Here is a 27,513-nt window from a genome sequence, read left to right as displayed (position 1 = left end):
TCTCATTCCTTCCCCCAATACACATAGGCAGGCCAAAAAAATGAAGATGAGGGACAGGACCATGCAATCAAAGCAATGCACATTAAAAGGGGGGCAAAGCTTTCGTTAAACAATTTGATTTAATTTGTTTGACTTTAACTGCTGCTCAATTCCAGAACAACTGTGGCCAACTCAACGCATAGTGAAGACAATAGAAGAAAAAGACCACGCCAATGCAAACAAACAGAGTCAGGGCAAGAGAAAAGACAAGATAGTGGACCTATCAGTTTCTTTTGGGTTATACCAGTGATGGCTAACGTTTTCTGGACCGAGTGACCAAAGCACATGCCTGAACTCCCAAAATGTAATGTGTGCATGGGCCCCGCGCATGTGCTCTGCCCTGCACATGCACTCACCTCCCCATGCATACCTCCCCATGCACATGTGCCTCCCCGTACACAGCCATCTCACCACACGCCCCATGACCCCCAGCGCATGTGCGGCAGAGACCCAAAGATCAGCTGGCTAGTGGGAGTTGTGCACACATGCGCAGCAGAGCTAAACTGGAGCAGCAGTTCGTGTGCCATCAGAGAGGGCGCTGCATGCCACCTCTGTCATGCCTGCCATAGGCTTGTCATCATGGGGTTATACTATACAATAATGTCTTCCCTAGTTCTTTGAAGTAGGGCCGGTTCTTGGTTGGGAAGAAACCTCCCATCAATGTGGTCCTTATGTTCTCTCCGGGATGCAATTATGATTCACCAGCTTTCCTGAAGTGTAGACAAAAAAAATTCCCCTATCAACAAAGATTGCAAGGGATTCCAGGTAGCCTAACTGAAGCACTGGAAGAACAGCCAGATCTTTAAGGTGTTCCAGAAGACTATTAAGGTGAGAACCACGGGATCTCAGTGGGAACTGCATAACAAATGGCTTTGCAACTATTACTAGCCTCTTAACTTTGGGGTATTCCTCTCTTCCTTTGCCCATGCTGGCTAGAGATTATGGGAGTTGAAAGTGCAACACTTCAGCAGAGTACCAAATTGGGGTAGACTGCATCATACAAATGGTCTGGGAAGCCGAATGTCCTCCTGCTTTCTAAGGATAACATCACATGGTGTTCATTTGCAATCTTCTTGTTAACACCCATCTGTTGTGGTTAGCATCTTGCTTTGCCAAATAAGATTGGTGTTTACTCTCTTCTTTAGCTGGCCTAGAAAGTTCTACTTTCTACTTTTCCTCCAGCTTTTAAATTACTAAAGCTATCATTGATGTAGACCCATCCCTGAAGTCAGTGTGGTTTTGGAAAGTACTCTTGAAATCAAATTAATATGTCTCTTAAAATGCAAAGTTTCAAGGTTTCTCTTCTTATTCCCTTTCTTCAGTCAGGAAGTCTGATTAGAGGAGTTGCCTGTCCTCCAGCTGAGACTATTTCCCAAGCAGTAGAATTGAATCTATTTATTCTTGTTCCAGATCAGCTTAATCCCCAAAAGCAAAAGTAAAAAAAGAGATCTAGAATTTCCTAATGGAAACGGGGGATTTTATTTAAAAAACGGAGGGCCTAGCAGGCAAGCTATCCACATAGCAATGCTTGCTCATTATATAGCAACACATACAGAGAGACAGAAAGACCTACAATATGAGCCCAACCTGTGGCCGGAGAATGTATGTGTTGCAGCCACTAAATATATAAACCAAGGGTGAATATAGGTCAGGCTTTTCTCCACCTTAGAGTTTCAGATTTTTTCCCCCTAGATCATTAACGTTGAGTTGTTTATAAAAATAATAAAGGAAAAAATAAATAAAGGGGAAAAAAGTAACAATTCAAACACATGTGAGAAATGAGAATACAAACAGATTAGCGTCCTTTGGCTCTCTGCTTGCAAAATCTAGCAGTGGCTACTCTGTGATGGCTGTTGGAGTTACAGATTATGCCAAGATGGTGATGGCACCCCGACTGTGCGCCAAAGTGAGATGTGGTGGCTCAGTGGTTAGAATACAGTAATGCAGGCTAACTTTGCCGACTGCTAGGAGTTCGATCCTGATTGGCTCAAGGTTGACTCAGCCTTCCATCCTTCCAAGCAGGGATGAAATCCAGCAGGTTCTGACAGGTTCTGGAGAACCGGTAGGAGAAATTTTGAGTAGTTCAGAGAACCGTCAAATGGCACCTCTGGCTGGCCCCTGAGTCGGGTGGGAATGGAGATTTTGCAGTATCCTTCCCCTGGAGTGGGGTGGGAATGGAGATTTTGCAGTATCCTTCCCCTGGAGTGGGGTGGGAAAGGAGATTTTGCAGTATCCTTCCCCTGCCACGCCCACCAAGCCATGCCTTCCAAGCCACACCACGCCTGCCAAGCCATGCCCACAGAACCAGTAGTAAAAAAATTTGAATTTCACCACTGCTTCCAAGGTCGGTAAAATAAGGAGCCAGATTGTTGGTGGCAATATACTGACTCTATCAACTGCTTAGAGAGGGCTGCTATGAAGCAGTATATAAAGCTAAGTGTTGTTGCTATTGCTATTTGGGAAGAACTGATTAAGCCCAGTCCTGCCTTCAGTGAAGAAAATTTATTTTTGATTTCTATCACATCATGGAACTGAAAGAGCAACAGGAAGGGGAGATGGCGAAAGGAGCAAGCAGGCAGCTGTGTTGGTTGTCAAGGGCCAGAAGATACAAAAAAAAAATTATCATGCATCTGTAGCTACCATTTCAGAGAAGGAGCAAATTAGCTGGTGTTTGGGGAGCTGGGAGCATGAGAGCAGAATTAAATTATCATGGAGAATCGTGCATGCTTTTTTTTTTTTAGGAAGGAAAGAAAAGCAGAAAGAAGAAGAAGACAAAACTAGGATATCTATTCTACAAGATTCCAATCCTTTGGAATGAAAGCTGGGTTACTCCAAATCTGTAGGGCTTCAATTTCCAAATCCCCAACTCATCTGGTTTAAAGGCCTTGCACGCTGCTAAAAGACGAGTACTGAAATCCAATCCCGCTTGGGGTGACTGAGCTGGGGAAAACTAGATATTCACATAGTTATTACCTAGCATATGATTTGTGTTTTGTGATATGAATAACACATTTGGCTGCCGTCACTCAGTGTGGCTCATTCCATTGACCCACCTTAGATGTATCGCAGCAGACTGCATTGGCCCATTTCATTGCAAACTTTTGCATTTGACCTGGTGCGAGTGAGTTTTTTTTTTAAAGGTCTGCCTAGGTTACATCCGGGATGGGCCATTTGTGTATATATACATCATCACTTAATTTTGAAACTACAAATTAGTAAACAAACAGGTGTGAACCACCACAGGTGAAGCAAGTCGTAAGGAAAAAAAATAGGGATAGGACTGATGAACACAGCACCTCCCTCCTTAGCTTCAGGTTCAGCAACCATCACTACATAATGAAAAAAATTCATATGAAAACAGCCTGGTTAAAATAGCAAAATGGGCACTCTAGCTGCATGGATGGATAAAACAATGGACTTTTATATGGTCTTGCTCTGAAGGACAAAGGAAAATCAACAATAGGAAGGGAAGCAGAAATATATTGGAGGGGATACTAAAGGTGACCACAGCTGGGGACTCAGTGTCCTCATTTATCCATAATAGATGTTGGAGCAGGACAACTAAGGGAGTGACTTAAAAGGAGGCAATGAAGGAGGAAAGAGAACAATGGTGATTTAGGAAGTGAAGAAAAGAAGGTAATGGGAACATCAACGGTTCTGAAAATGAGCTGAGAATTACATATTTCTCACAACAAAGCAAACAAGGCAACTAGCAAAGTCCTGTAGGGAAAATGACATCACTGCACATTTTTAGGGATAATCATTTAACTGGATTAGTCCCAAAGTGCTGTGTCTAAAATCAGCATCCCTGTCTCTTTATGTACTCCAGATGAAACACATTAACAGAAATATGGCAAGGGACATTCACGAGGCACTGTTCTACACTCTCAGCATTTTTTGCAAATCTGCAATTAGTCTAAAGGGCCTGGATAAATTAGGCCTCTTGATAAATGAAGCACCTAGACAGGTCTCAGATTTATTGGATCGAGCTGTCCTGCTGTCCAGAGCCTGTCGGCTACAGCGCAGCTCAAAGGCGATACAGTGGGAAGGATGGTAAAACCAACAGAACAGAGGAAGAAAAAGTGAGGAATCCAGAAGGGAAGGAGCGGGCCGGAGCTGTGGATTGCTTCACCTTAAAAATGTCTGCTAAGAATTCTTGAGTCAGACAAGGAAAATTTGCCACGACAAACCATCCTGTCTGATCCCGCTGTTCATACGTCGGCTGAATACTACACCGGACCAATTCGCATATTCTCCAACATAGTTACATTGATATGATCTTACCCTGGAGAACCTGCACACTGCACAAAGATAGGAAGGCATATTTTATTTTGGCTAAAGTATAAACGCACATCATCGTGACATTTAATGTACATGTGAGCGGGAGGAATTGCTCAGCGCACTCAGCACATCAGGAGGTTTGGCACCCCCTGTCAGAAATCTCTCAGAGATAGCCGCACTTACAGCTATGTTTCCAGATGTTGGTGCAGTGGGGGGGGGATGATAGGACAGTGATTTGTTTGGTCGTGAGATGAATTCTGCCTGATTTCTTTTTAGGAGATTGCAGGATCAGCTGGAGGATAATTGCTTTTTGCTCACCACAGAGACATACCTCAATTTTTCCAAAGTTTTCCCACTCACTATCAAGGAGTGGGGAGTAGGAAAATGTCATTTGTGGAATAAATGCCCCTCTGCTATACATCCCCTGTGATTGTTTAAGGGCCCCGTCTCTGATGAACGCTTCCTTGCCAATTTCCCAGCACTGCTTCCAAGAACAACTGTTTGAGTGTGATTGTGGACATGGTGACACAGCAGCTTAATGAACTGCCAGCCAGAAGTGGTCTGCACTCCAACAGTTTGAGCCTGGCTCCACAAGGCGGGGCGAGCTCCTGCTGCTTGCTTCCTGGCTCCTGGCCTCCCAGCAGCATGCAATAATATGAGTAGATAAATGAGTACCATTTTGGCAGGGGAAAACCTAGCTGCCTTCAGGCAGAGAGTGGAAGCTGGTGCTGGTACTGGACCTAGCTGGACATGACGCAATGCAACATGAGGTGAGGCAAGGCGAGATTGGCAGAGGAGCCCTGAAGAACCAGCAACCTGCGTGCTGCTATTCAGCTGGTATAAGCTAGTTCACCCCCTGCTCTGCACCAAGGATAAGCACGCAGCATGAACTATCAATTTAGCCTGTCAGGACTGCATTTTATCTAGCATTTTGTTGTGGCCTGCCAGCGGCCAGCAGATTTGGACAGTGAGGAGGTTGAGGAGGAACATGGGCCAGTCCTGGAGTCTGGGGAAGGCTTGGATGAGGGCTCTGCACCGGAGGCAGAGAGGGGACCAAGAACATCTGGTTGTTATTTGCTGCCTCCGGAGCCTCCGGAGTCTGACATCAGCGAGGCAGAAGAACAGTGGGAGCCTGTTCCCAGTGTGCGCATGCGCAGAGCTGCCAGAAGGCAAGAACAATTAAGAAAACAGGGTCGACTTGGGAGTAACGTTTGGAGATGACTGGCCCCTCCCATAAGACATAAAAGAGGGGTGAACAGGACATGAGCTTTTGCAGGAAGCAATTAGTTCAACTGGTTGGTTCAAGCTTTGAAAAGTTCTGTTTGACTCTGTGCTAAGTTTGGCCTTGCTCTGCATTTAGTTATTAGGTCTCTGCCAGAATTCCAAGGGAGATAAGGTGGGTGTTTATCAACATTCCTCTGAAAGACTGTGGCAACTTGAGCAGACATATGTTGGAACCTTCACAGACCATTTGTGAAGCCTTGCAGACTGTTAATGACCATAATTTCCAGCCGTATAAATAAAAGAAGGTTTTTGGGACTAAGATTGTGATTTATGCTTTCTCATGAAACCTAGGTCAGAATTTTTTTTTATAGATTTGCAATAGTGGCAAATATCTGTAGCTCGTGTGTAGAATGAGGGTGAAGGTTCATTCTCAGAGCTTGTGGGTTGATTTCCAAACATTTCCAAACATTTCATTACCAGGCTAGGTAACATCGTCAATCTGTTGGAGACTAAAACATATGAAGAACGGTTGCAGGAACTGGGTATGTTTAGTTTAAGAGAAAGAAGGACTAGGGGAGACATGATAGCATTGTTCCAATATCTCAGGGGTGGCCACAAAGAAGAGGGAGTCAAACTATTCTCGAAGGAACCTGAGGGTAGAACAAGAAGCAATAGGTGGAAACTAATCAAGGAGAGAAGCAACTTAGAACTGAGGATAAATTTCCTGACAGTTAGAACAATTAATCAGTGGAACAGCTTGCCTCCAGAAGTTGTGAATGCCCCAACACTGGAAGTCTTTAAGAAGATGTTGGATAGCCATCTGTCTGAAATGGTTTAGGGTTTCCTGCCTAGGCAGGGGGTTGGACTAGAAGACCTCCAAGGTCCCTTCCAATTCTACTATTTTATTATATTGTATTATTGTTGTGAGTTTAGGAAATGTGGGTGTTCTTCTGTTTATAAAGGCTTCAGGTATGGGTGTGTCAAGTGAGGGTCTTGTGATGGGTCTTGTGAGAAGGAGGTTACATCAGGTCAGGATCATTGGGTGATTAACTGCTGGTGCACAGCCAACCAGAGACAGCACTGACCCTCAACCAACCCATGCAAACACCCCCCACACACACCATCCCAGCAGTTTACCTCCCAATGATCCTGACCTGGTAACCTCCTTATCTCAAGACCCATCACAGGACACACTGATGACTCACACCTGACCCATCACAAGACCCTCACTTGACACACCCACACCTGAAGCCCTTATAAACAGAAGAATATTGACATCCCCTAAACTCTGCTGAATATGTTACCTAGCCTGGTAGCAAAACGTTCGGAAACCAACCCACAAGCTCGGAGAATGAACCTCACCTTCGTTTATAGATTTGCCTGACATTGTATGCCGTATGATAAATAAATACATTCTTGAAGTTTCATTACCCAACTAGGGAATATCATCAGTATACCATGTTACCTAGTTGGACAATGAAACATCTGCAAACAAACAAACAAACAAACTTAGGTAGCAACAAGGACCCCTCGTTTCAACCCTGAACTACAAATATTATCTTCTGCTGGGACTGTTTGAGATGTTATCCTATGCAAAATTGAGCCCAGTGAATCTTATCTTTGATTAGACCTGTTTCGGGGTGTACAATTGGTATCACCAGCTCGGGATTGGCCTGCGAGATTGTGAGGATTCTTTACATCTAATTTGGGAGTCACAAATATTTCTTTATCCTACCAGGTTATCACCATGTGTCAAAAATGATTATTATAGAATACGTCCACAAAACTAATTGCTCTGTCCCCACTGCGTTACTCTGTGTGTAGTTCGACATGCAGCTAAACCCTCTTATCTTTTAATAAGCCAGACCGGAAACATAGATCTTGATACTTTATTAAAGAATAGCGATGCTACATATGAGGTATAGATTTTGTCTTCAGAAGAACATGTGTCACAGACTAAGCTGGAGTCTTCTAGATGTTTCTGTTACCTCACGACGTTACAAAATGGATTCTGGCTTCTTGGGATTTCTATATGCCCTGTAGGGTCAAACACCGTCAAATCAATTTTCAAACCATGAAAGAGGTGTGATCAAGACATGTTAAAGAACAACAACGATAATAAAAATACACAAATTCTGTGCTGAAAGCATGGCACTAATAGAAGCATGTTGAGTAAATCTATAGAGTCTTATGCTGTTGAACTGCAGCACTGCAGCTCTAGCAAACCTACTGAAGACTGAACTGTTAATTTGCGAGACCACCTACTGCCACCAGTAGCCTCCCACCGTCCAGTACGATCCCACAGAGTTGGCCTCCTCAGGGTGCTGTCGGCCAAGCAGTGTCGGCTGGTGACCCCCAGGGGGAGAGCCTTCTCTGTGGGAGCGCCTTCCCTCTGGAATGAGCTGCCCCCAGAGCTCCGCATAATCCCTGACCTCCGATCCTTCCGATGCGCCCTAAAAAGTTGGCTTTTACAGCAAGCCGGCCTGGCCTGTTAATGTTAATGTTAATGTTAATTTATTTTAAATGTACTGTTTCTTTTTTTAAAAAAAAATCGGTTTGGTCTTTTTGGAATTGGGTTTAATCTTTTTTTTAACTTTTGTGATGTGTGTTTTTAATGTTGTACGCCGCCCTGAGTCCTTTGGAGAAGGGTGGCATATAAATCCAAATAAACCTAAATCTAAAACCTAATTTCAAAGTACCTCCAGAGAAATGTACTTCACTAGTTTTATATTATCTAGATCAGTATCTGTGTATTTTGTTGCTTATGGGAAATAGAGACCAAGATAGAAGGTAAGACAGAGTATCTATGGCTGTTTGCCTTATTCTGATTTACATCTTGACTTTATCTTCAGCAATTTCCTACTAAAAAGTGGTGACAGCTGCCAACTCTGCTGCTGAACCCAGCTGAACAAGCAAGTGAGGATTTTCCAGCAGATGTTCAGGTACTGCTACTCATGCTTGCTCTCTGGAACTGTTAAAAAGCAAACAACCCCCCATTTCAAAGCTATGGCGAATGTCTATCGTCTTTTTTTTGCCTGCCAAATTTGACCTGGAGTGGAAAACGGCACTTTCCAAACACTCAAGGCATAACTTGAACTCAGAGCTGTAACGGAAGCTAGTTTGAAGGAGGGGGACAGAGGCAGAGCTGCTCAAGGTATTTTGTTGGCTAAATTACAAATGCAAATGAGAATATTGCAGCCTATTTGAGGTAAATATTCTTTAGGCTCTGTAGGCAGAAAAGTCTCACGCTTTCTCCATGAAAATCAAAATACAATAATTCTTAATTTAATAACTAGCCACGTGCTGTCTTTTCGTGTCAAAAAGCAACTACTGTCAATCAGACCAACTAATATACAGGTAAAATAAAATTTAAAAACTATGCACTGGGGGGGGGGGGGACACATTTGAGCACTTCTCAGCAAAATGCCTCTTCCAACTTCTGAAGCCGTTCCTCTTGGGGTGATCTTTCAGAGAGACCTTCCGCACTTCCCAAGGACCAAATCCTGTAGACGAATGAGTCACAGATCTAATTATCCTCAGTTTGATCCTTCATCTTCTGAATTATGGAAGTAAAATGGTTTGAGTCGGGATGAGAGACAAGCGCCAGTGACAACTGCTGGAGTTAAGAATTTAAAGCACTCCACATATGGTTTAAAAAAAAAGTCTCTTTGAATATCTTCAAAGGGATGGGTTTTTTTTAATTCCTTTTTAAATTTTGTTATAGTTAGATTTTTTCCTAAAAATCTTTTTCATGAAAAAAAGTTCTGCCTCATTGTATGGCCTTCCTTCCTCCCTCCCCCCTCCCCCTCTTTCTCCTTCCTTTGTTTTTCCACCCTCCTCCTTTTCCCTCCCTCCCTTCTTTCCTTTTTCCACTCCCTCCCTTCTTTCCTTTTTCCACTCTTCCTCCTTCCTCCCTTTTTCTCTTCTTCCCTTTTTCCTCCCTCAAACTCCTTCCTTCTCCCTCCCTCCCTTTCTCCTTCTTTCATTTTTCCTTCCTTCTTCTCTTCTTCCCCTTTTCCTCCCTCCCACTCCTTCCTTCCTTCTTTTCTCCCTTCCTCTTTCTCCTTCCTTTTTCCCTCCCTCCTCCTTTTCCCTTCCTCCCTTCTTTCCTTTCCCCTCCATTCCTCCTCCCTCCCTTTCCTCTTCTTCTCTTTTTCCTCCCTCCCACTCCTTCATTCTCCTTCGTTCATTTGTTCCTTCCTTCCTTCCTTCCTTCCTTCCTTCCTTCCTTCCTTCCTTCCTTCCTTCCTTCTACCATACTAGGTTTCTTTGCCAAAATACTAGGTTTTGCTTTAGCTTCACCCTGGCACTGAAACTCTGGCAGTAGATTCACACTGAGGCCCACTTCACAGTGTTGCCAAAAAGCCAGAAGCAATTGGTGCTTTCTCAACTGGCTATTTCCAACAGCAACAGATGTCTGACATGAGTCTCCCAGCTCAACAGAAAACCAAGGTTGAACCGCAATGTGGGACTTAAGTGCTCCAGTAGCTCCCACATCGAAAACAGAGAGGAAGTAGGACAGAGGCCATGTCTGGGAGAACCTGGACATTTGTCACTCATTGCAGTACATATAAGAGTGTGTATATATAGGAGAGTATATCTATGCATACAAATATGCTGTTGATACTACCATCTGAAAGTAATTAACACCGCACTGCTAGGAGGCCTTTTCCCTAAGCCGGGAATGCTCCTAATGATGCAAGAATTTGCTGCTTTCGAATGATAAATCATGTCCTTGGCTATATGGAATAATGTCCCTAAGTGCGCGGATTCCTGGCCAAGATACGTACATATGTATGTGTGTATGAAATGTATCTGGATAGTTCTGCATTGTGGTAGCCTTTGTATATTTAGTTATCTGCAGTCTTGGCAGAATTCCTTTTACACACATTTGGAAACATTTCCCTCCATGAGCGATTCATGTTTGCACACTTGATAGGAATCTACAGATGGGCAAATCAGTGATGCAGTTCGGGAATTTTAAACTGTGGCTGAACAGTCTTCTATTCCTGAGACAGCTGCATTGTATTATATAAGCTGTGAACACAGGCCTAGTATTTCTGCTCTCTCTGGCCCGGCCTTTCATTCCAGATTTTACAACGGCTTCTCTAAACCCAGCCCAGCAAAACTGATTTACCAAATCTGATAACTCAAAAGAAAACAAAATGTGTCACCTGTCACGCTTGCTTATGTCACAAGGCCATCATGACTACAGAAGTAAAACAGGACTCACTTATGCTGTACGTTTACTCGAGGATAATGGGCTTCTAACTATGGGAAGACTGATGCATTTTAAAAGTAAGAATAACAATATGAATGTGCATAGCCATGTCCGTGTCTTTTAAAAATAAGGGGAAAAGAAAGAGGTTATGTTGACCAGCATTATGTCTAGTTTAATGAATAGAAGGACTAGGGGGAGACATGATAGCAGTGTTCCAATATCTCAGGAGCTGCCACAAAAAAAGAGGGAGTCAAGCTATTCTCCAAAGCACCTGAGGGTAGGACAAGAAGCAATGGGTCAAGCAAAAATCAAGGAGAGAAGCAACTTAGAACTAAGGAGAAACTTCCTGACAGTTAGAATAATTAATCAGTGGAATGACTTGCTTCCAGAAGTTGTGAATGCTCAAACACTGGAAGTTTTTAAGAAGATGTTGGATAACCATTTGTCTGAAGTGGTGTAGGGTTTCCTGCCTAAGCAGGAGAGGTTGGACTAGAAGACCTCCAAAGTCCCTTCCAACTCCGTTATTCTATATTATGCTACTACAGAGCAAATCATACCCATTTTCTATTAGTTGTTTAGTCCCATTCAGTATTGGTGTGGTCATTTTGGGGAGTCCTAATTTGTGCAGATCCTGTGATATAGATCCTGGATTGAGACCTTTATTGCACTACAAGATTGAATCTTGAATCTGGGTCAGTCACCAAGACCACAGGTTTACTCTTTCCAGCTTTTGGATTCATGCTGGAGCCCATCTTCAGGGAACTTCTCTCTACTGGAATATGTACTTTGGGCTATTCTGCAGTTGTATTTATGTGGTGCCTTCCTATTGGCTGATTGGTGTGTTGATGGCTGGCAACTGGATGTTGTTTCCTTGTGCTGCCAAGCCCTTGGCTCCTAAGTACTTCATAAGCTGGTGGTAAATCAGCACTCCTGTAAACTAACAAGGGCCACATTTCCCAGGCTTCAATTGTTTCCCTGGCTATCTTTGTACCTGCATGGCCAACAATCTTAGTAGCTGTGAAATTGAATGTGTGTCCTGGTTCATTGCAATGTGAATCTACCAATGAGTTTGGGTCTCCTCAGCTGACTGCTCGCTTATGTTTTTGCAATCCGGTAGTTAGCTTCCCTCCCATTTGTCCTACATAGTAACAATTATGTAGAAAATACAGTAGATTACATTGGAAGCATCTCCTACCTCCAAGTGACCTTTACAATGCCTAATTTTTCCTTGTATGGTAGCCTCTGGGCAGCATGCAATGCCCACTTGCAGATTTACTTAACCGTACTGCTTTCTAATTTCAGTCCACATCAGTTGTACATATGCTCATCTGATCTGAAACTGCACATTTAAATCGATGCATCAATATGCTTTAAAAAAAAGCAAAGGCGTTGACCTCTAGATAATATCTGTATGACTGATTTATTCTCCCCTCCCAGTTTGGTAGACTGTTTCTCTGGTCAAGGGACATATCCACACATGCTTAAACAAGCGCAATCTGAAACCCCCTGAAACCAGATTCCAGGCTGATTTTGCTATGACTAACTCTTATGCTAAACAAGAATTCTGAAAATCACTGGAAGGCAGCTGTAAGATGTTTGTTTGTGTTTAGCAGCTGTATGACTCCACTAGTTCATATTTAATTTGTGGTCAACAATTACACCAAGATCTCTTTCAGAAGTATTATTGCCAAGTCTCCCCCATTGTGCCTTACATTTTAATTGCTCTTAAATGCCACCCTTTCATTTCAGCCCTTTTTAACTTCTTATGTTGATTTAAAATATTATCCATCTCTTTCCATTTGGGGACATGTGTAGACTTTGTAAATGGTCCCTTAACTCTCACATTTGTGAAATTCTTGATTAAAAAAAGGTTAAACATTCCAGGGTCTCTAGGACCTCATTCAATTATTCCATCCAAACTGAATGAGCATTATTTGAGTGTGGCCATTCAGCCAACTATGAGTTCATCTAAAACTGGTATCATATCTAGACCATATTTTACCATTTCATTGAAACAATTCATTGATTGCTTGACTTTATCAAACACATTGCTCAGGGCCATGTAGACTCTGTCTATAGGAGTATCTTGGTCTTCTAAGCTAGAAAGTTTATTAGATTGGGAGATAAGCATCTTCTGCCTCCTGTAACATGTCTATCCAAGTGCTGACAACATATTGATTGATAATCAGTATGGATATGGACATCTAGATGACAGGTCCTCCTCATTCCACTTTTGAGGGGATGACATTTGCTCACTTCCAGTATTCTGGAATCTCCTGAAGTTCTGAAAGATTACCAAGAATGGTTTTTGTGATTGCCTTCATTCGTTCCTTCAGAACTCTGGGTAGTAATCCATCTGGCCCTGGAAATGTGAACTTGAGTTTAAATTAATTAAGTTCTCTCTTGTTCTCTTCTTATCCATCCTAAACTGCAGTTCCCTCTTCACCCAAGGCATAACAAGGATCAATGAGAGCTCCATCTTGCATTTCATAGAAGCCAGATGCAAAATAGGGGAAGTTCTGCCTTCTCATCATCCCCCATTATCTTGCAATGAACTTATATCCTCTTTAGAGTTCCAATTATTTCTAATATGCCCAAAAAGCTTTGCTGTTGTCATTGTCATATCACAAGCCTCGGATCATTCTGAGCTTTAACAGTTTCTGAAAATTCTTTTTTTTTTAAATTAATTGTTAATTTCATTCCCTTCTTTCCATTTCAATTATCTGTCCCTTTTCTGCCTCAGCATTCTAGAGTACTCTGCCTTGTTTTGTTTCAGACTGGCACTGACCCGTTCAGACTTTGCTCTGCAGGGTCTTTTAATAAATTTCCTGCATTGGGAATTGGAGCTAATTGCTCACAAGTTTGGGCTGACTTTTAGTAAACATTGTAAATTATATGACTTCTGGCATTGCAACTGCTTCAACAGCATATAACATAGAAGTTCTGACGATGTGTCTTACTTTGTATGGTTGGAAGCACAAACCTTTCTCTCCACTACACCCCAACGTTGTCACAACATCTCTGCAAGTACTATCTCTGGAAATTATGGATTAAAAAACATGTTCTGATAACTTTTTTTTAAATTGCATCAGAATAGCTTAGCATGAGGCTGAGCGCCAAAGAAATGAGGCCTTTGAATTTTGGTGCTGGAGCAGATTCCTGCGAGTCCCGTGGACTGCAAGGTGACCAAACCGGTCAGTCCCAGAGGAGATCAACCCTGACTGCTCTTTAGAAGGCCAGATCCTGAAAATGAAACTCAAATACTTTGGCCACCAAATGAGAAGGAAGGACTCACTGGAGAAGAGCCTAATGCTGGGAAAGATTGAGGACAAAAGAAGAAGAGGACGACAGAGAATGAAGTGGCTAGATGGAGTCACCGAAGCAGTAGGCGTGAGCTTAAATGGACTCCAGAGGATGATAGAGGACAGGAAGGCCTGGAGGAACGTTGTCCATGGGGTTGCAATGGGTCGGATACGACTTCACAACTAACAACAACTAAGTGTGAAAGCTACAATGCGCTAAGCTCTAAAAGCATATTCAACCAGACAATGGAGATTTTATTTATTTATTTAAATTTATTGTAGCTGCCTGCTCCCTCTCAGATCGGGACAGCTTGTATTGATACATGCAAGACTGATCTCCTCAAACATCTCTTCCCTCCGCCCTCCCCCTTCCCTCCCAGTGTATTTTTTAAGACACTTTTGGGTTTTGGCAGTTTGGCAGGAAGTACAGCAAACACTGTAGGAAATTAAAATGCTCTAAATAAGGTTGAACTGCCTCTCATGCAAACAATTGCACTCCATTTTAATAGCTCCAAGGCAGAATAGGACATAGTTTCCAATGCCTCACTGGATTTTGACTTGGCTTTAGCTAAAACTGTAATGCCTGCTATATTATTATTTTTGTGTGCATTTGCTTTTGAGTCTGTGTTAACCCCCTAGGCAACTGCCTAGCCAAGTCCCTACAGTTTTCCCAACAAGATTTCAGAAGAAGTTTTCCATTGCCTTCTTCCTAGGGCTGAGAGAAAGTGTCTGGTTCAAGGTCACCCACTATGTCTTATGTCCCACTTTCTAGATTGTTGCCTTAACCACTACACCAAAACTTTTCACAGCATTCACTTTCTGGAAGACAAGGGAGAACATCATCCCTCCCAAGAAATCCCCGGGGAGATGCTTTTGGCTTTGGCAACAGCTGCTGAGGATCACAGAGCTCTTGGTCAATTAGGGAAAGGTGCTTTCTGTGTGGTCCTCTGCACGGAGATGACAATGAATCCTTCCAACCCTGTAAACCTGGAGGCACCGTGTTTTAACTTAAGCAGCAATTCTGCCGCTGCCTGCGAGTCCTGGGCTCCCCATCTTTGAAGAGAAAAAGGAAGGAGGGGTGAAAACAAAGCCTGACATCTGAGCTTGTCACAGTCCCTGAAGAAAAGCCCTCGTCTCCCGCTTATCGTCACAGTTCAAGCCCTTACAAGCCGGCCGCTCGCACGCAGCCTGCAAAGGCTTCCTCTGGTCCCTAACAATATGCTGCCCATTTTGAAGTACCGAGACAGATGATTGCTGAGAGAATATCGGCGGCTGTAAAAAGCATGCTTTAAAGTTTGTTAATTTGTTGCATCACTATAATGGCACTTTAATAAAAAGCAGTGTTGGGCCTTAATAGCCACCCAATCAAGGGTTATTTATTTGCCGGCGTCCATGTGCAAGGCTGCTGATATCCAGGTGTGTCCCAGATTTTCAACCACTCAAGTGGTCCAGGGGGATGGCCTCTCTTTTGGAGAACCGAAATGAGGCTGATTAAACCAGGGCCATTTTGCCTAGTCACATCTGACGGCATGTGGCCTGCAGGAAGCTCTTGGCACGCAAACATGGCATTCTGATTTATTTGCATATTACGTTTAATTGTTTCCTTCTTGTGGAAGCCTTAACATGCCAGGCCTATAAATATCAGCCGACCCTTCCATATGGCATTCTGGTTTTCCATTTTCAGATGCAATAGCCCCGGTATAATGACTGCGGTATAACTCAATTTGAGTTCTGCTGCTGGGGACTTTATTACATAATGCTTTCTAATTGACCCTCGTAGTTTAATAAGACAGAACATTTCACCAGAACATTGACAAAAGTTATTAATTTTCACTTCAGCAGAGACCAGTGTCCCAATTAAATCCCATGATAATGCCTGACTGACTTACTGACCTCATTACGGCTAATGCTTATTAGTCTTGCCAAGAGGATAACATCACACACAGTTAAAATGGCTAAATGAGCACATACAACTGTGCCGCGTGATTATAATTTACATACATGACTAATTTTACTTTACTGGTCTTTGCCTGGGGAAGTTAATGCTGTAAACGCCTGTCACACAACAAGAAAGCTGTTGCAATGACTGGGGTTTTCATAACAAGAGACTTAGGGTCAGTTTTAATTGCAGAACTGCCACGCGGAGACGGATGGAAGATCTTGCATTAGTGTTGCAGGTCATCCTGCTTGGAATAGACTTGCCCTGTTGAATCGGTGCCTGCCTGTGGAGAACCTCCACAGCAGATTGCGAACATTAGCAAAATATTTTTATTTGCTTAAATTCTAATTTTCATTGCAGGAGAGCACTTTTTTGTGTGTCTTTCAAATAGGATAATTTTTGTGAGTTTTGTTTTAATTAATAAGGTAGCACATTCGGCCCAGTCCAGGAAAAATTAACTTCCCCCAAAGTTTTCCTTGGTCAATGTCACTTAAAAAGAATATTAAATCTTCATTTGACATTGATTGCATTTGGAACCGAATCAGGGTTTGAGACAGGGGTGGGCTGCTACGGGTTCACCCGGATTCGGGAGAACCCTTAGCTAACACTATGGCCGGTTTGGAGAACCTCCAAATCCCACCCCTGGCTGGCCATGCCATCATGCCCCGCCCCTCCAACTCTACCCCTCCCTTCCCAGAGGTCTACAAGTGGCTTGTTTTGAATGTGAGGTAAGTGGGGAGGGGAAAAGTTGGGCCTCCCGGAAAGCCTCCAGAGCCCGGGGAGGCAGTTTTCGTCCTTCCAGAGACTCAAGGAAAGCCTCTGGAGCCTGAGGAAGGTGAAAACTCCCCCCCCCCCGTGGTGCAGGAGGCCAACTAAGCCACGCCCATCATGGCCATGCCCACTATGGCCACCCCCACTCAGCAACCAGGCAGAGAACCCGTTGTTGAAATGTTTGAAGCCCACCTCTGGTTATAGACCAATAATCTGCCTCCAAACTGGTTGTAGACCAAGAGATAAAAGTCAACAAGAGATGTTCCTTCTGTTCTGTTCCCTGTTACTTCCATTGGGGGAAATGGGGATTTTTCAGTCATGACTTGGCGAAGCAGTTATATCAGTTAGACATGTGAGGACAGGACATATCCTTTGAGCCACAGCATTCAGAAAATGACTTTGCATCAAATCTGTCTTTTCAACCTTGTCTATCAGGTTTCTTGGATCAGGTTTCTTGTGACAGTAAAAAAGAGAAACCGAAGTAGACATACCCAGGCAAGGGGGTGAGCGTTGTTTTTCTCCAGTTCTGCAAAGTCTCTTCATGAGCAGCTAGGATGAGTAAGTAACCTAACCCTCAGCTTAACCCTACTTTATAGAGAACAATTAGCGGTTTGCAGGACTCTGTAATCCAAGCATAATTTGGCAGCAGTCTGAACCAGCATACAGTGACTTGGTTGCTTATGTGGAAATGCGTCTTAGTAGGGTTAGCGTTTTCTAAATGTGTAAGTAAAACCAACATCTACAAATATAGCAGTCTCTTTTATTCTCTTTTTGGGGACATGCTTTGTTCTTTGGGATTTGCAGTTGGTGAATCAAGTGTATTTGTTCTTTCTTTGATTAGCTGATTAAGAGCCTGACTTTCTGTTCAAACAAGCACTCCAGGTGGTTAACATAATTTAAATATACAATATAAAAGGCCCAAACATAAAAGGAATGCTAAAATCAATTAACCCTTAGAAGCAAGTTTGCGGTTATTCTGAATCCTGAGAAAGTATGAGCCAAAGGCATCTCTGACAGAGGCATTCTATACGCTGGGAGCAACCCAGATGTTCTCTTCTGCTTTTCTCCTGCAGCCCAATAGATGAAATGTTGACCCTGGACACAACTCCTATAGGACCTGAGCTGCAGATTTTAATGGCCAGACAGATTCAGAGTAACAGAATTGGAAGGGACCTTGGAGGTATTCTAATCCACCCCATGCTCAAGAAGGAGACCCTATACATCCAGGTCATGGTTGTCCCAAAGGTGCCTTTTCAAAAAGATGGTGAATCTATGGCATGTGTGCCATAGGTGGCACACAGGCCCCTTTTCTGGGCACGCGAGCCATCGCCCAGCTCAGATCCACCGCACATTGCCGCACGCCTCCTACTTTCCTATTTATCAGTAGCACCTCTATCTTGTCTGGATTTAATTTGCATATCCTCACCCACCCCAAATGTACTTTTTCAAAAGGCAACTTTGTTTTAGAAAAACAAAGTCCAGTTGCCTTTTGAAAAAGCACCTTTGGGACAACCATGACCTGGATGACTAAGAATCTCCATAGACAGTGTCACTCATCCATTCCTGAAATTAGGTAACAGTCAAGAAAAATTAGTTTGATGACAAGTAGCTGCAGAGCTGGATGACATCAATATGCTAACGATAGCCTATTTGAGTTTCAGGTGACCTGCACCAGCAGTTTTATATAGATGTTAACCAGCTTAGGAGGGTTAGGAGGGAATATTGTGGAACACCAAATATAGTGGCTTAAGCATAGAAGTCTAGACATGTCTGGCTAATCTTGTTCTCAACATCACATTGATGATAAGAATATCATGATTGATAATGGCAAAAGCCAGTAAGAAATGCAACAATAATTAGGATGCTCTCCAGTTCAGCTTCTATTAGAGGTCAAGCAATTGTCATTCATTTGACTTCCTCCAACACTGGAGTCCAATTTGGAGTGAATTTGCTTCAGCTCCTCCACTCCTACATATTGGTGAAGGAGTTGACTCAGTATATGGAAAATCAAGGCAGCCTGGTTCTACACAGCCTCAATAGTAAGTTAGTTTCTCCCAGAGGTGGTATTGAGCAGATTCTGACATTCTGGAGAACTGGCAGCAGAAATTTTGAGTAGTTCAGAGAACCGGTAAATATCACCTCTGACTGGCTCCACCCCCATCTATTCTCTGTCTCCCGAGTCCCAGCTGATCGGGAGGAAATGGGGATTTTTCAGTATCCTTCCCCTGCCACACCTACCAAGCCACACCCACAGAACCAGTAGTAAAAAAAATTGAATCCCACCACTGGTTTCTCCCCTTTCATTCCAGCAGACACCCTACCTGCTTCATCGCTCAAAATTCCCTAATAAACAAAAAAATAGTATTTATCTGTGCACAAAGGGGAGTTGGAGAGACTTTAAGAACAATCCTCTCAATCGTGTGAATATTGGGAAGAAACTGAAATTAATTTCTCTCACTTGGCTCTTCCCTGTCAGACAAATCCTCTTCTCACTGGAAATCCTTATCTGAGTCCCTTTGTAAGCTAGAGCAATTCCTTTGTATTTGTCCTCTTCCACAGTGAGTGGGATGGTGTTACTGTTGTCATTAAGGCCCTCCATGGAATTTACCTAGATGACATTAGATTAATGAGGTGTTCTTATTCACTCTTAGTAAACCCTTGCAAACCAAACTTTCAATGAATATTTCTGGTAGTTGCATGTGAAAAATGTCATTCCTTCAGAGATGAAGACATTCAGCCCAAGCAGATACATATTTTTAAACATGTCTAATAAAAAATCTGTTGGAAATGGAAGAAAAAGAAGTCAATGATGTTTTTGGCACTTTGGAAATGTACGTATGTTATCTTTTCGTCTTGTTTTTAAGAAGTAAAGCACGACATGTAGAGATGTAATGTAGCATATTGGCTAAACGGGGCCTCAGGGAGACGAAGGGTTCAGCCTTTGCTCGTTGGTGAAGTTCATCTGGCAAATTGTCACACCAAATTTTTGTAAAGAAAAACAAAACAGTCTCTCTCATGCAGGTTTCTTGGAGGAAAAGGGGGATCAGAGTGAATAATACCTTTCAGTCCTGATCACCCATGTAATACATTATTCCACGAGTCTCGGAATTTGATTTATTATAACTATGTAATTGAAGAGATTGCATTTTTATTTATTTGGATCAACCCTGGTAGACATCTGCAGGGGGAAAAGGAAAACGAAGACCATGGCATACAGGTGATATTAATCAGACCAAAATATTTTGATATTTTAAGCTATTCTCTGCTTTGAATATTGTTTTACAGCAGCCCTATTCAAATAATGTCATATATTTGGCTGAAATATGAATTTGGGCAAACAAGCCAATATTATTTAGCTCTGTTTTTCTAACCACAATCATTTATTCATTTTCATCCGGACTGCAACTAGTACAGAATGTACAGATGGTAACTGAGATGGTTGGTAAGTGAACTTTGCCCCGTTTTATGACCTTTCTTGCCACAGTTGTTAAGTGATTCACTGCAGTTGTTAAGTTAGTAACCCAGTTGTTAAGTGAATCTGGCTTCCCTGTTAACTTAATGACCCTGGGGCATTGCAAATGTCATAAATAGGAGTCAATTGATTATGTGACTATCACGATGCTGCAACGGTTGTAAGTATGAAAAGCAGTCATAAGTCACTCTTTTCATTGTTACTTCAAAAGGTGACTAAATGAACTGCTGTAAGTCGAGGACTAAATGTACTTACGAATGACAGATTCCAAAACTGGTTTATTTTGGAAAACATATAGTTTAATCTTGGCTTTTCCTAGCCTATACAGATCATACATGATTTTTCTCACAGAGGTATTTCTCTTCACATGAGAGAAAAAAGTACTGATTCAACTTATTTGGCCACTGATTCAATAAGAGTAGTTTCTGCAGATGTGCACAAGCCCTTAAATATCCTCAGTGTTAGATACTTGGTCTACCACAGTGGTTTCCACTAAGGTCCTTTTTTCCCAGTGGGAACAGAGGTTTAATCCTATTGGTCGAAGGGTCTGACAGCTCCCTATAGAAGGACTGCTGTCAGACTCAACCTTCGCTGGATTGTTCTCACTTGTTGTACTTAATAAAGAGCTGTTGTTACCATTAAGCCTGTGTGTGCCTATCCATTACCCACTCTAACACTGGTGATGAGGGTGGGATTGGAAGGCAACTAGGCGAACCAAAAAGAGCGTAGCAATCCAGCATGTACATCCAGCCCGGAGCTCAGCGTGGCTTCAAGCAGCCATTTTTGAGCAGCAAACTCAAAACGCCCTCTGAACACAAAATGGCCATGCACGCCCCACCGACTCCATATGACCCAGTCACTGAGCACTGGGACTCGTACATGCTACGATTTGACTGCTTCCTCGAGGCAAACAACCTCATGGGCCTTTCTGAAGGCCTCAAGAAGAACATGTTCCTTGGATACTATGGCCGGGAAGTATTCGAGACAGTGAAAGACCTCTCTGACCCGACACTGCTACAATCAGTCGCCTGGTCTGTGCTTCAGCAGACGCTGAGGACCCACTATGTGCCCAAGCTGTCCAAGCATGTTTGCCGCCATGAGTTTAACATCAGAAACCAGAAATAGGGCGGGTCAATTAACGAGTATGTTGCGGTGCTCCGCAAGGCCGCATCGTACTGCGAATTCCGAGGAATGGACAATCTGATTCTGGACCGCATAATTTGCGGTGTGCAGGAAATTAACCCACAGAGGAGGCTACTTGCTAAATCTAACCTCACTCTACAGATCGCACTGGACAAGACCAGGGCGTCCGGATCAGCTGTCAAATCTACTGAGACTCTGCAGTGCCAAAGGGCTCCACAGGACATGCAGAAGAGTACACCCGTACATCGCGAGGCTGCAGAGCCCGAGAGCTCAGAAGGCGAGGAAGGTGACAACTGCCGCATGCACAGTAGCCACGCCCAGCCAGTGCGCAAATTGAAACCGCATCTCCCACCTTGCGCTAGCTGCAGAGGAGACCATGCCAGATCGGCTTGCCATTTCCGCGATGCAACCTGCCAACGCTGAGAGCGAAAGGGGGGCATCACCAAGGTGTGCCAGAGTGAATTCCCTGCCACTGCCTGGCAGCCTAGAAGCGCACCAAACCGCCAACAGAGGTGCAACTAAGGGGCCTGGCAGAAGCCACCATGGCACTCAGAGGGCGACAATAGAGTCACCTACCACACGTCAATTGGCCAAGTCCGCACCAGGCGGCCAAAAAAGCTGAAGGTCACAGTCCTCATCGGGGACTCTCCATGTGAGATGGAGATCGACACCGGGTCATCACTGACCATCATGCCACACCTACCCTAAAGCAGGCTATCCCTAGCCTAAAGAAGCAGCATCTTCGCACCCCTGTCATCTGCCTACACGATTACCAGGGAAACAGGGTCCCCATCGTGGGCCAAGGAACCTTCTAGGTGAAGTTCAAGCAGTTCAGTGAGAAACTCCCAGTGACAGTGGTCAGTGGCAACCTGCAGAGCCTCCTAGGGCTAGATTGGTTCCAAGCCCTGGGCTTAGAGGTGACCGGTATCAATGCCTTGAAAGATGACGGCGCTGAAGCCATCTTTAAGGAGTTTGAGGACGTCTTCGGCACCGGTATGGGTAAGTATGTGGGGACTCCAATTTCCTTTAGTTTGGACCCCAACATAGCCCCAAAAAGGCTAAAACCCAGGAGAGTACCTTTTGCTCTCCGCCCCAAAATTGACAGGGAAATTGACAAGCTCGTAGGCCAGGAAATCCTAGAGTTGGTTGATCACGCACGTTGGGAGACCCCTGTAGTGACACCTGTCAAATCTGATGGGTCTGTCCGCATCTGCGAGGACTACAAGTGCACAATTAATAAAGCACTACAACAAAGCGCCTACCCTGTACCCATTGTACAGCACCTCCTTCATTCATTAGGCCCCGGAAAATTTTTCGCAAAATTGGATATGGTGCAGGCATACCAACAATTGCCTGTAGATGGTGCTATGGCGGAGGCCCAAACCATTGTGACGCACAGGGGTGCATTCAAATGTCACCGCCTGCAATTCGGGGTTAGTATCACCCCTGGACTATTCCAAAGTGTCATGGAACGGCTTTTGCAGGGGATTCCAGGAGTCGTCCCCTATTTCAACGACATCTTAGTATCGACTGCAAATGAGGCGCAACTTTTAAAATGTGTACAAACAGTTTTGGCTTGAATTAGAGACAAAGGCCTCCGTCTTAAAAAAGAGAAATGCCAAAGTAACGTGCCAAGAGTTGAATTCTTAGGGTACCTAATCAATGGCTCTGGGATTCACCCAGCCACACAAAAAATTAAAGCAATTCAGGACGCCTCCACACCTCACAGTCAAACCGAGCTGCAGGCATTCCTCAGGCTCCTTAATTTCTACAGCATCTTTCTTAAACAGAAAGCCACCATTGTTGAGCCCTTACACCTTCTCCTGGCTAAGAACACAAAGTGGTCCTGGGGCAAAGCCGAGGCTGCCACATTTGCCGCAGTAAAACGACTCCAATTATTGTGCCTCATTATCCCCAGACTCCACAAGCAAGAGTCGGACATTTAGCGTAGGGGATTCGGTATATGCTCACAACTACGCCGGGGGAACTCTGTGGCTTCCTGCCACAGTGATAGACATCACTGGGCCTCGCTCTTACCTCCTAGAGCTCAAGGACGGTAGGAATTGGAGAAGGCATATTGACCAACTCCGTGGCTGCCTCTCCAACTCCACTCTTAGACAACCAGAGGTAACTCCTGCATGAGTTAGCCAAAGCCCTACCCAAACAAAGCAAACACTCACTCCTTCCATGGCCAGCTCAAGCCCAAGGGTACCAGGAAACCTATCTGGTTTGGTTGCAGGCCCGCAGCAAGCTCCGAACAAACCGGCTCTAGAAGCTCCAACCGCGGCCTGTGAAAGGTTCCAGGAGCTGCCACCAAGCAGAACTGCGGAACAAACAGGTCCGTCCGTTCCTACTGAACTGCGCAGGTCAGGCAGAGCTACCCAAAAGCCCGCCTACCTGCGTGACTACATAACAAGTAGGATTGTTCCATCCAAGAGGGGAGGGGTGTCTCTAACAAGAGTCTAACTACAGTGGTTTCTACCAAGGTCCTCTGTTCCGTCAGGAACAGGGGTTTAATCCTATTGTTCGATGGGTCTGACAGCTCCCTATAAAAGGGCTGCTGTCAGACTCAACCTTTGCTGGATTCTTCTCACTTGTACTTAATAAAGAGCTTTTGTTACCGTTAAGCCTGTGTGTGCCTATCCATTACCCAATCTAACACCCAGAAGTCATTTTTATTTTTATTGGTTTAAACAAAGTAGGGTAGCTGTTCCACTCTGAACTTTAGAAGTAAGGATCACTTCACTTCTCAACATTACTTCAAAGAGATGCTTTGAGAAAGCTTTGAATAATGCAAAGAGCATCTTTAAAAATGTGCACGCCCTACTAAAACTTTCTGTAATGGCCTCAGTTCTTTTATTTTAATGGCATTGTTTTATAAAGTCATTGAAAAGTGCATCAAAATTTATATAATCCCAAAATAATATCCAATGTTTTAATAAAAGAATAAAAGGAAATAAAAAGCTGTGACTTATTCTCTGTAACACTATTTAGAATTCAATTATAATTACACACACACACACACACACGGGATATATTCTGGATTTCAGTGTCTCTTTCACCTCCTTTACTTCAGCTTAATAATAAAATAATAATAATTACAACCACCAACAAAAATAAATATTATTGGTAATGCATTTCCCTCACAGCCACAAGGACACAGTCCATCCACAATCAAAATATTTCTGTCTCTTGTATAAATTGCTTTTGAATCTTGCTAGATTGTTTTCTTGTAATAAAGCCTCTTGTTTAAAGCATTCTTCTTAGATTTCACATACCAAATAAAATGGAAGCATTTGGCCAGACCCTTCACGATATGTGCTTATAGTAAGAGTGAAATCTAACCAAGGGAGTATATGACAGCCAAAAAAAGTTAAATGCAATCCTGAGTTTTCTCCTATCACTCTTGTGCCCAACTTTTAAATTTAAGTTGTACGCTTTGCATTTTCACTCCCGCATTCTATTTTAAATGTTGAAAACATTGTTTAGCTACAGCTCCGCCACTTGCCTACAGTGTAATATGATGCCATATGAGGTAAATTAGTCCAGACTTGCATCTGATCACACCGGCCCTGTAGAAATGCCTACCTCAGCAGATACCAGGTGCTGAAAAAGGGGATGCCCAGGCATTACGTCTGTCTCAAGGTAGGATACGGTAGCTCACTATTTTTAAATCATCCTCGAGGGTCCAGAGAAGGGGGTGCTTCGTAATTGAACCCCAGAGCAGAAGTGAGAAATTGTACTTGAAACACAAGCTGTTGACTCTGGGGTTGTTTTCAATGTCAGCATCATCCCATCACTCGTCTTTCTTCTTTAGTTACTCATAGAGTGTTACTTTGAAAGCCAGGGCTTCGGTTGTATGCACACTCTTGGCCTTTCGAGTTAGCATAGCTCAGAAGTGAGACATCCCCTTGATTCTTATTTATCCAAAGCAAGCTCCACTAAAACCAGAACCTCTTTCACAATAGAGTTGAGAATCTGTCCTCTCAATTAGGTTAGGTTACTTCCCGTGCAGTCATCTCAGAGTATCATGAAGTCCACTGGATGTTCTTCCAGAGAAGTGCTCCCCCTTTGACCATAGTGGAACACCGCACCCCATCCAAGTCCTTATGTGACCTCATTAAGTTTCCCCATTCATGCCAAAAGTTGGAACGGACCATTCTTTTGACAGCTTCCATTCCATTTCTGTTGGTGTATAATGAGAAGTGGTAATGACCTTGCGAAACTAGGCAAAATGACGCTGCCAAGCAGGGATGGGTTGCTGGGGGTTTGCACGGGTACGGGCAATCCTCCAGCTAGGATTCTGCCCAGTTCGGTGAACCCCCAAGTACCACCCTGGCTGGTCATGCCCATTCCGCCCTTCCTGCCCCACCCTGCCCTCCCAGGAGTCTCCACATGGCCCATTCATCACTGCAAGGCCAATTGGAGGCTTGGGAGGGGGGGGAATGGGTCTACCATTTCTGGCCTTTGGAGGGCCTCCGGAGCTCAAGGGAAGCAGTTTTTGCCTTCCCGGAGGCTGGAAGAAAGCCTCTGGAGCCTGGGGAAGGTGAAAAATGGGCCTACCGGAAGTTCCGGAAGTGGGGAAATGGGCCAGTTTCTGGCCTCTGGAGGCTGGGGGAAGCAGTTTTCACCCTCCCAGAGACTGGAGAAAAGCCTCCAGAGCCTGAGGAGGGCAAAAAATCCCCCCCCCCACACCATGGTGCAGTAGGCCAGCTAGGCCACACCCACCATGACCACACCCACCCAGCAACAGGGCAGCGAACCCATTGCTGCAATTTTTGAAGCCCACCCCTGCTGCCAAGGGAATGGTGAGATCAGATAAGCTGGATAGGAGCAAGGCAAGAGACTCAGAGGAGAACCCACCCCCCTAGTGTCTTGGGCTGTAAAGGATATGGGCTGTACTTTCAGATTTGCAATATTGATGTCAGACTTGTAGGGGAAACCAGAAGCACGACCAAATGAGTTGATTCTATTTTATTTCAAAAAGGCATTGACAAAATCTAGCAAAAAAGCTTGAGGATGAGCCCTACTGGACTCAGGGCACTGACCCACTGAAGGCAGAGGCAGCTTAAAGTCGAGTTTAAAGTCCCACTGCTTTCCGTCAGAGTGTGCATTTTCTGTCAGCATGCACAGAATGAGCCTGTCAGTTTCTTTAGTCAGACTAGGGCATAACTGGTATTAACTCTGTATCAGAATGGGAGCTTGGGAAATTGGTGGGAAATGCTTTCTCCACTTGTAATTATTTATACCGCAATAAATATTTTAGATGAAAGCAATGAGTGTACTGCTAGACAGAAAATAAATCAGCATGCTTGTTTATGGGTTAAGGACTAGGCTGGCTGCACTACATTGATGAGGCTTATCAACAACAAGGAAAGAGGGGCAGGGCAAAACAGGCACTGTGGTGACTTTATGTGAATGCCAACCAGCGGCAGATGGGAAATCACAAATATTTCAGATTAAATTTACACAAATTTACACAGTTCTGCTCGCCACGATGTAAAAAAGATGTGGAGACTTTAGAAAGAGTGCAGAGAAGAGCAACAAAGATGATTAGGGGACTGGAGACTAAAACATATGAAGAACGGTTGCAGGAACTGGGTATGTCTAGCTTAAGAGAAAGAAGGACTAGGGGAGACATGATAGCAGTGTTCCAATATCTCAGGGGTTGCCACAAAGAAGAGGGAGTCAAACTATTCTCCAAGGCACCTGAGGGTAGAACAAGAAGCAATGGGTGGAAACTAATCAAGGAGAGAAGCAACTTAGAACTGAGGAGAAACTTCCTGACAGTTAGAACAATTAATCAGTGGAACAGCTTGCCTCCAGAAGTTGTGAATGCCCCAACACTGGAAGTCTTTAAGAAGATGTTGGATAGCCATCTGTCTGAAACGGTATAGGGTTTCCTGCCTAGGCAGGGGGTTGGACTAGAAGACCTCCAAGGTCTCTTCCAACTCTACTATTGTATTATTGTATTATTATTAAATATAAAATATAAGGAGAAACATTAAGAGGAAAACAATATTTCACACATCTGGCTGGCGAGAGCTTAAAAAAAAAAGAACATATCAAACTAATATCATCTAGACCTGGATAGAGATTTCATTGAAGTCAGTGAAATAAA

At 43.7% G+C, this 27,513-nt stretch overlaps 1 long non-coding RNA gene across 3 annotated transcripts in view; it reads right to left on the bottom strand.

The window, feature by feature from the left end:
* Positions 1-7,432: 7,432 nt before the first annotated feature.
* LOC309388117 overlaps positions 7,433-27,513 on the bottom strand; it is a 60,911-nt gene continuing 40,830 nt past the window's right edge. For all 3 annotated transcript variants that reach the window (XR_014174724.1, XR_014174725.1, XR_014174726.1), the window contains exon 4: positions 7,433-7,581. This is a non-coding gene — a long non-coding RNA (uncharacterized lncRNA). The remainder of the gene's footprint in view (positions 7,582-27,513) is intronic.

Source organism: Natrix helvetica (assembly GCF_964273705.1).
Source record: "Natrix helvetica genome assembly, chromosome: 2".
Lineage (NCBI taxonomy): Eukaryota > Metazoa > Chordata > Lepidosauria > Squamata > Natricidae > Natrix > Natrix helvetica.
The sequence above is the reverse complement of the archived record's forward strand: the minus strand, read 5'-3'. Positions and strand labels throughout refer to the sequence as shown.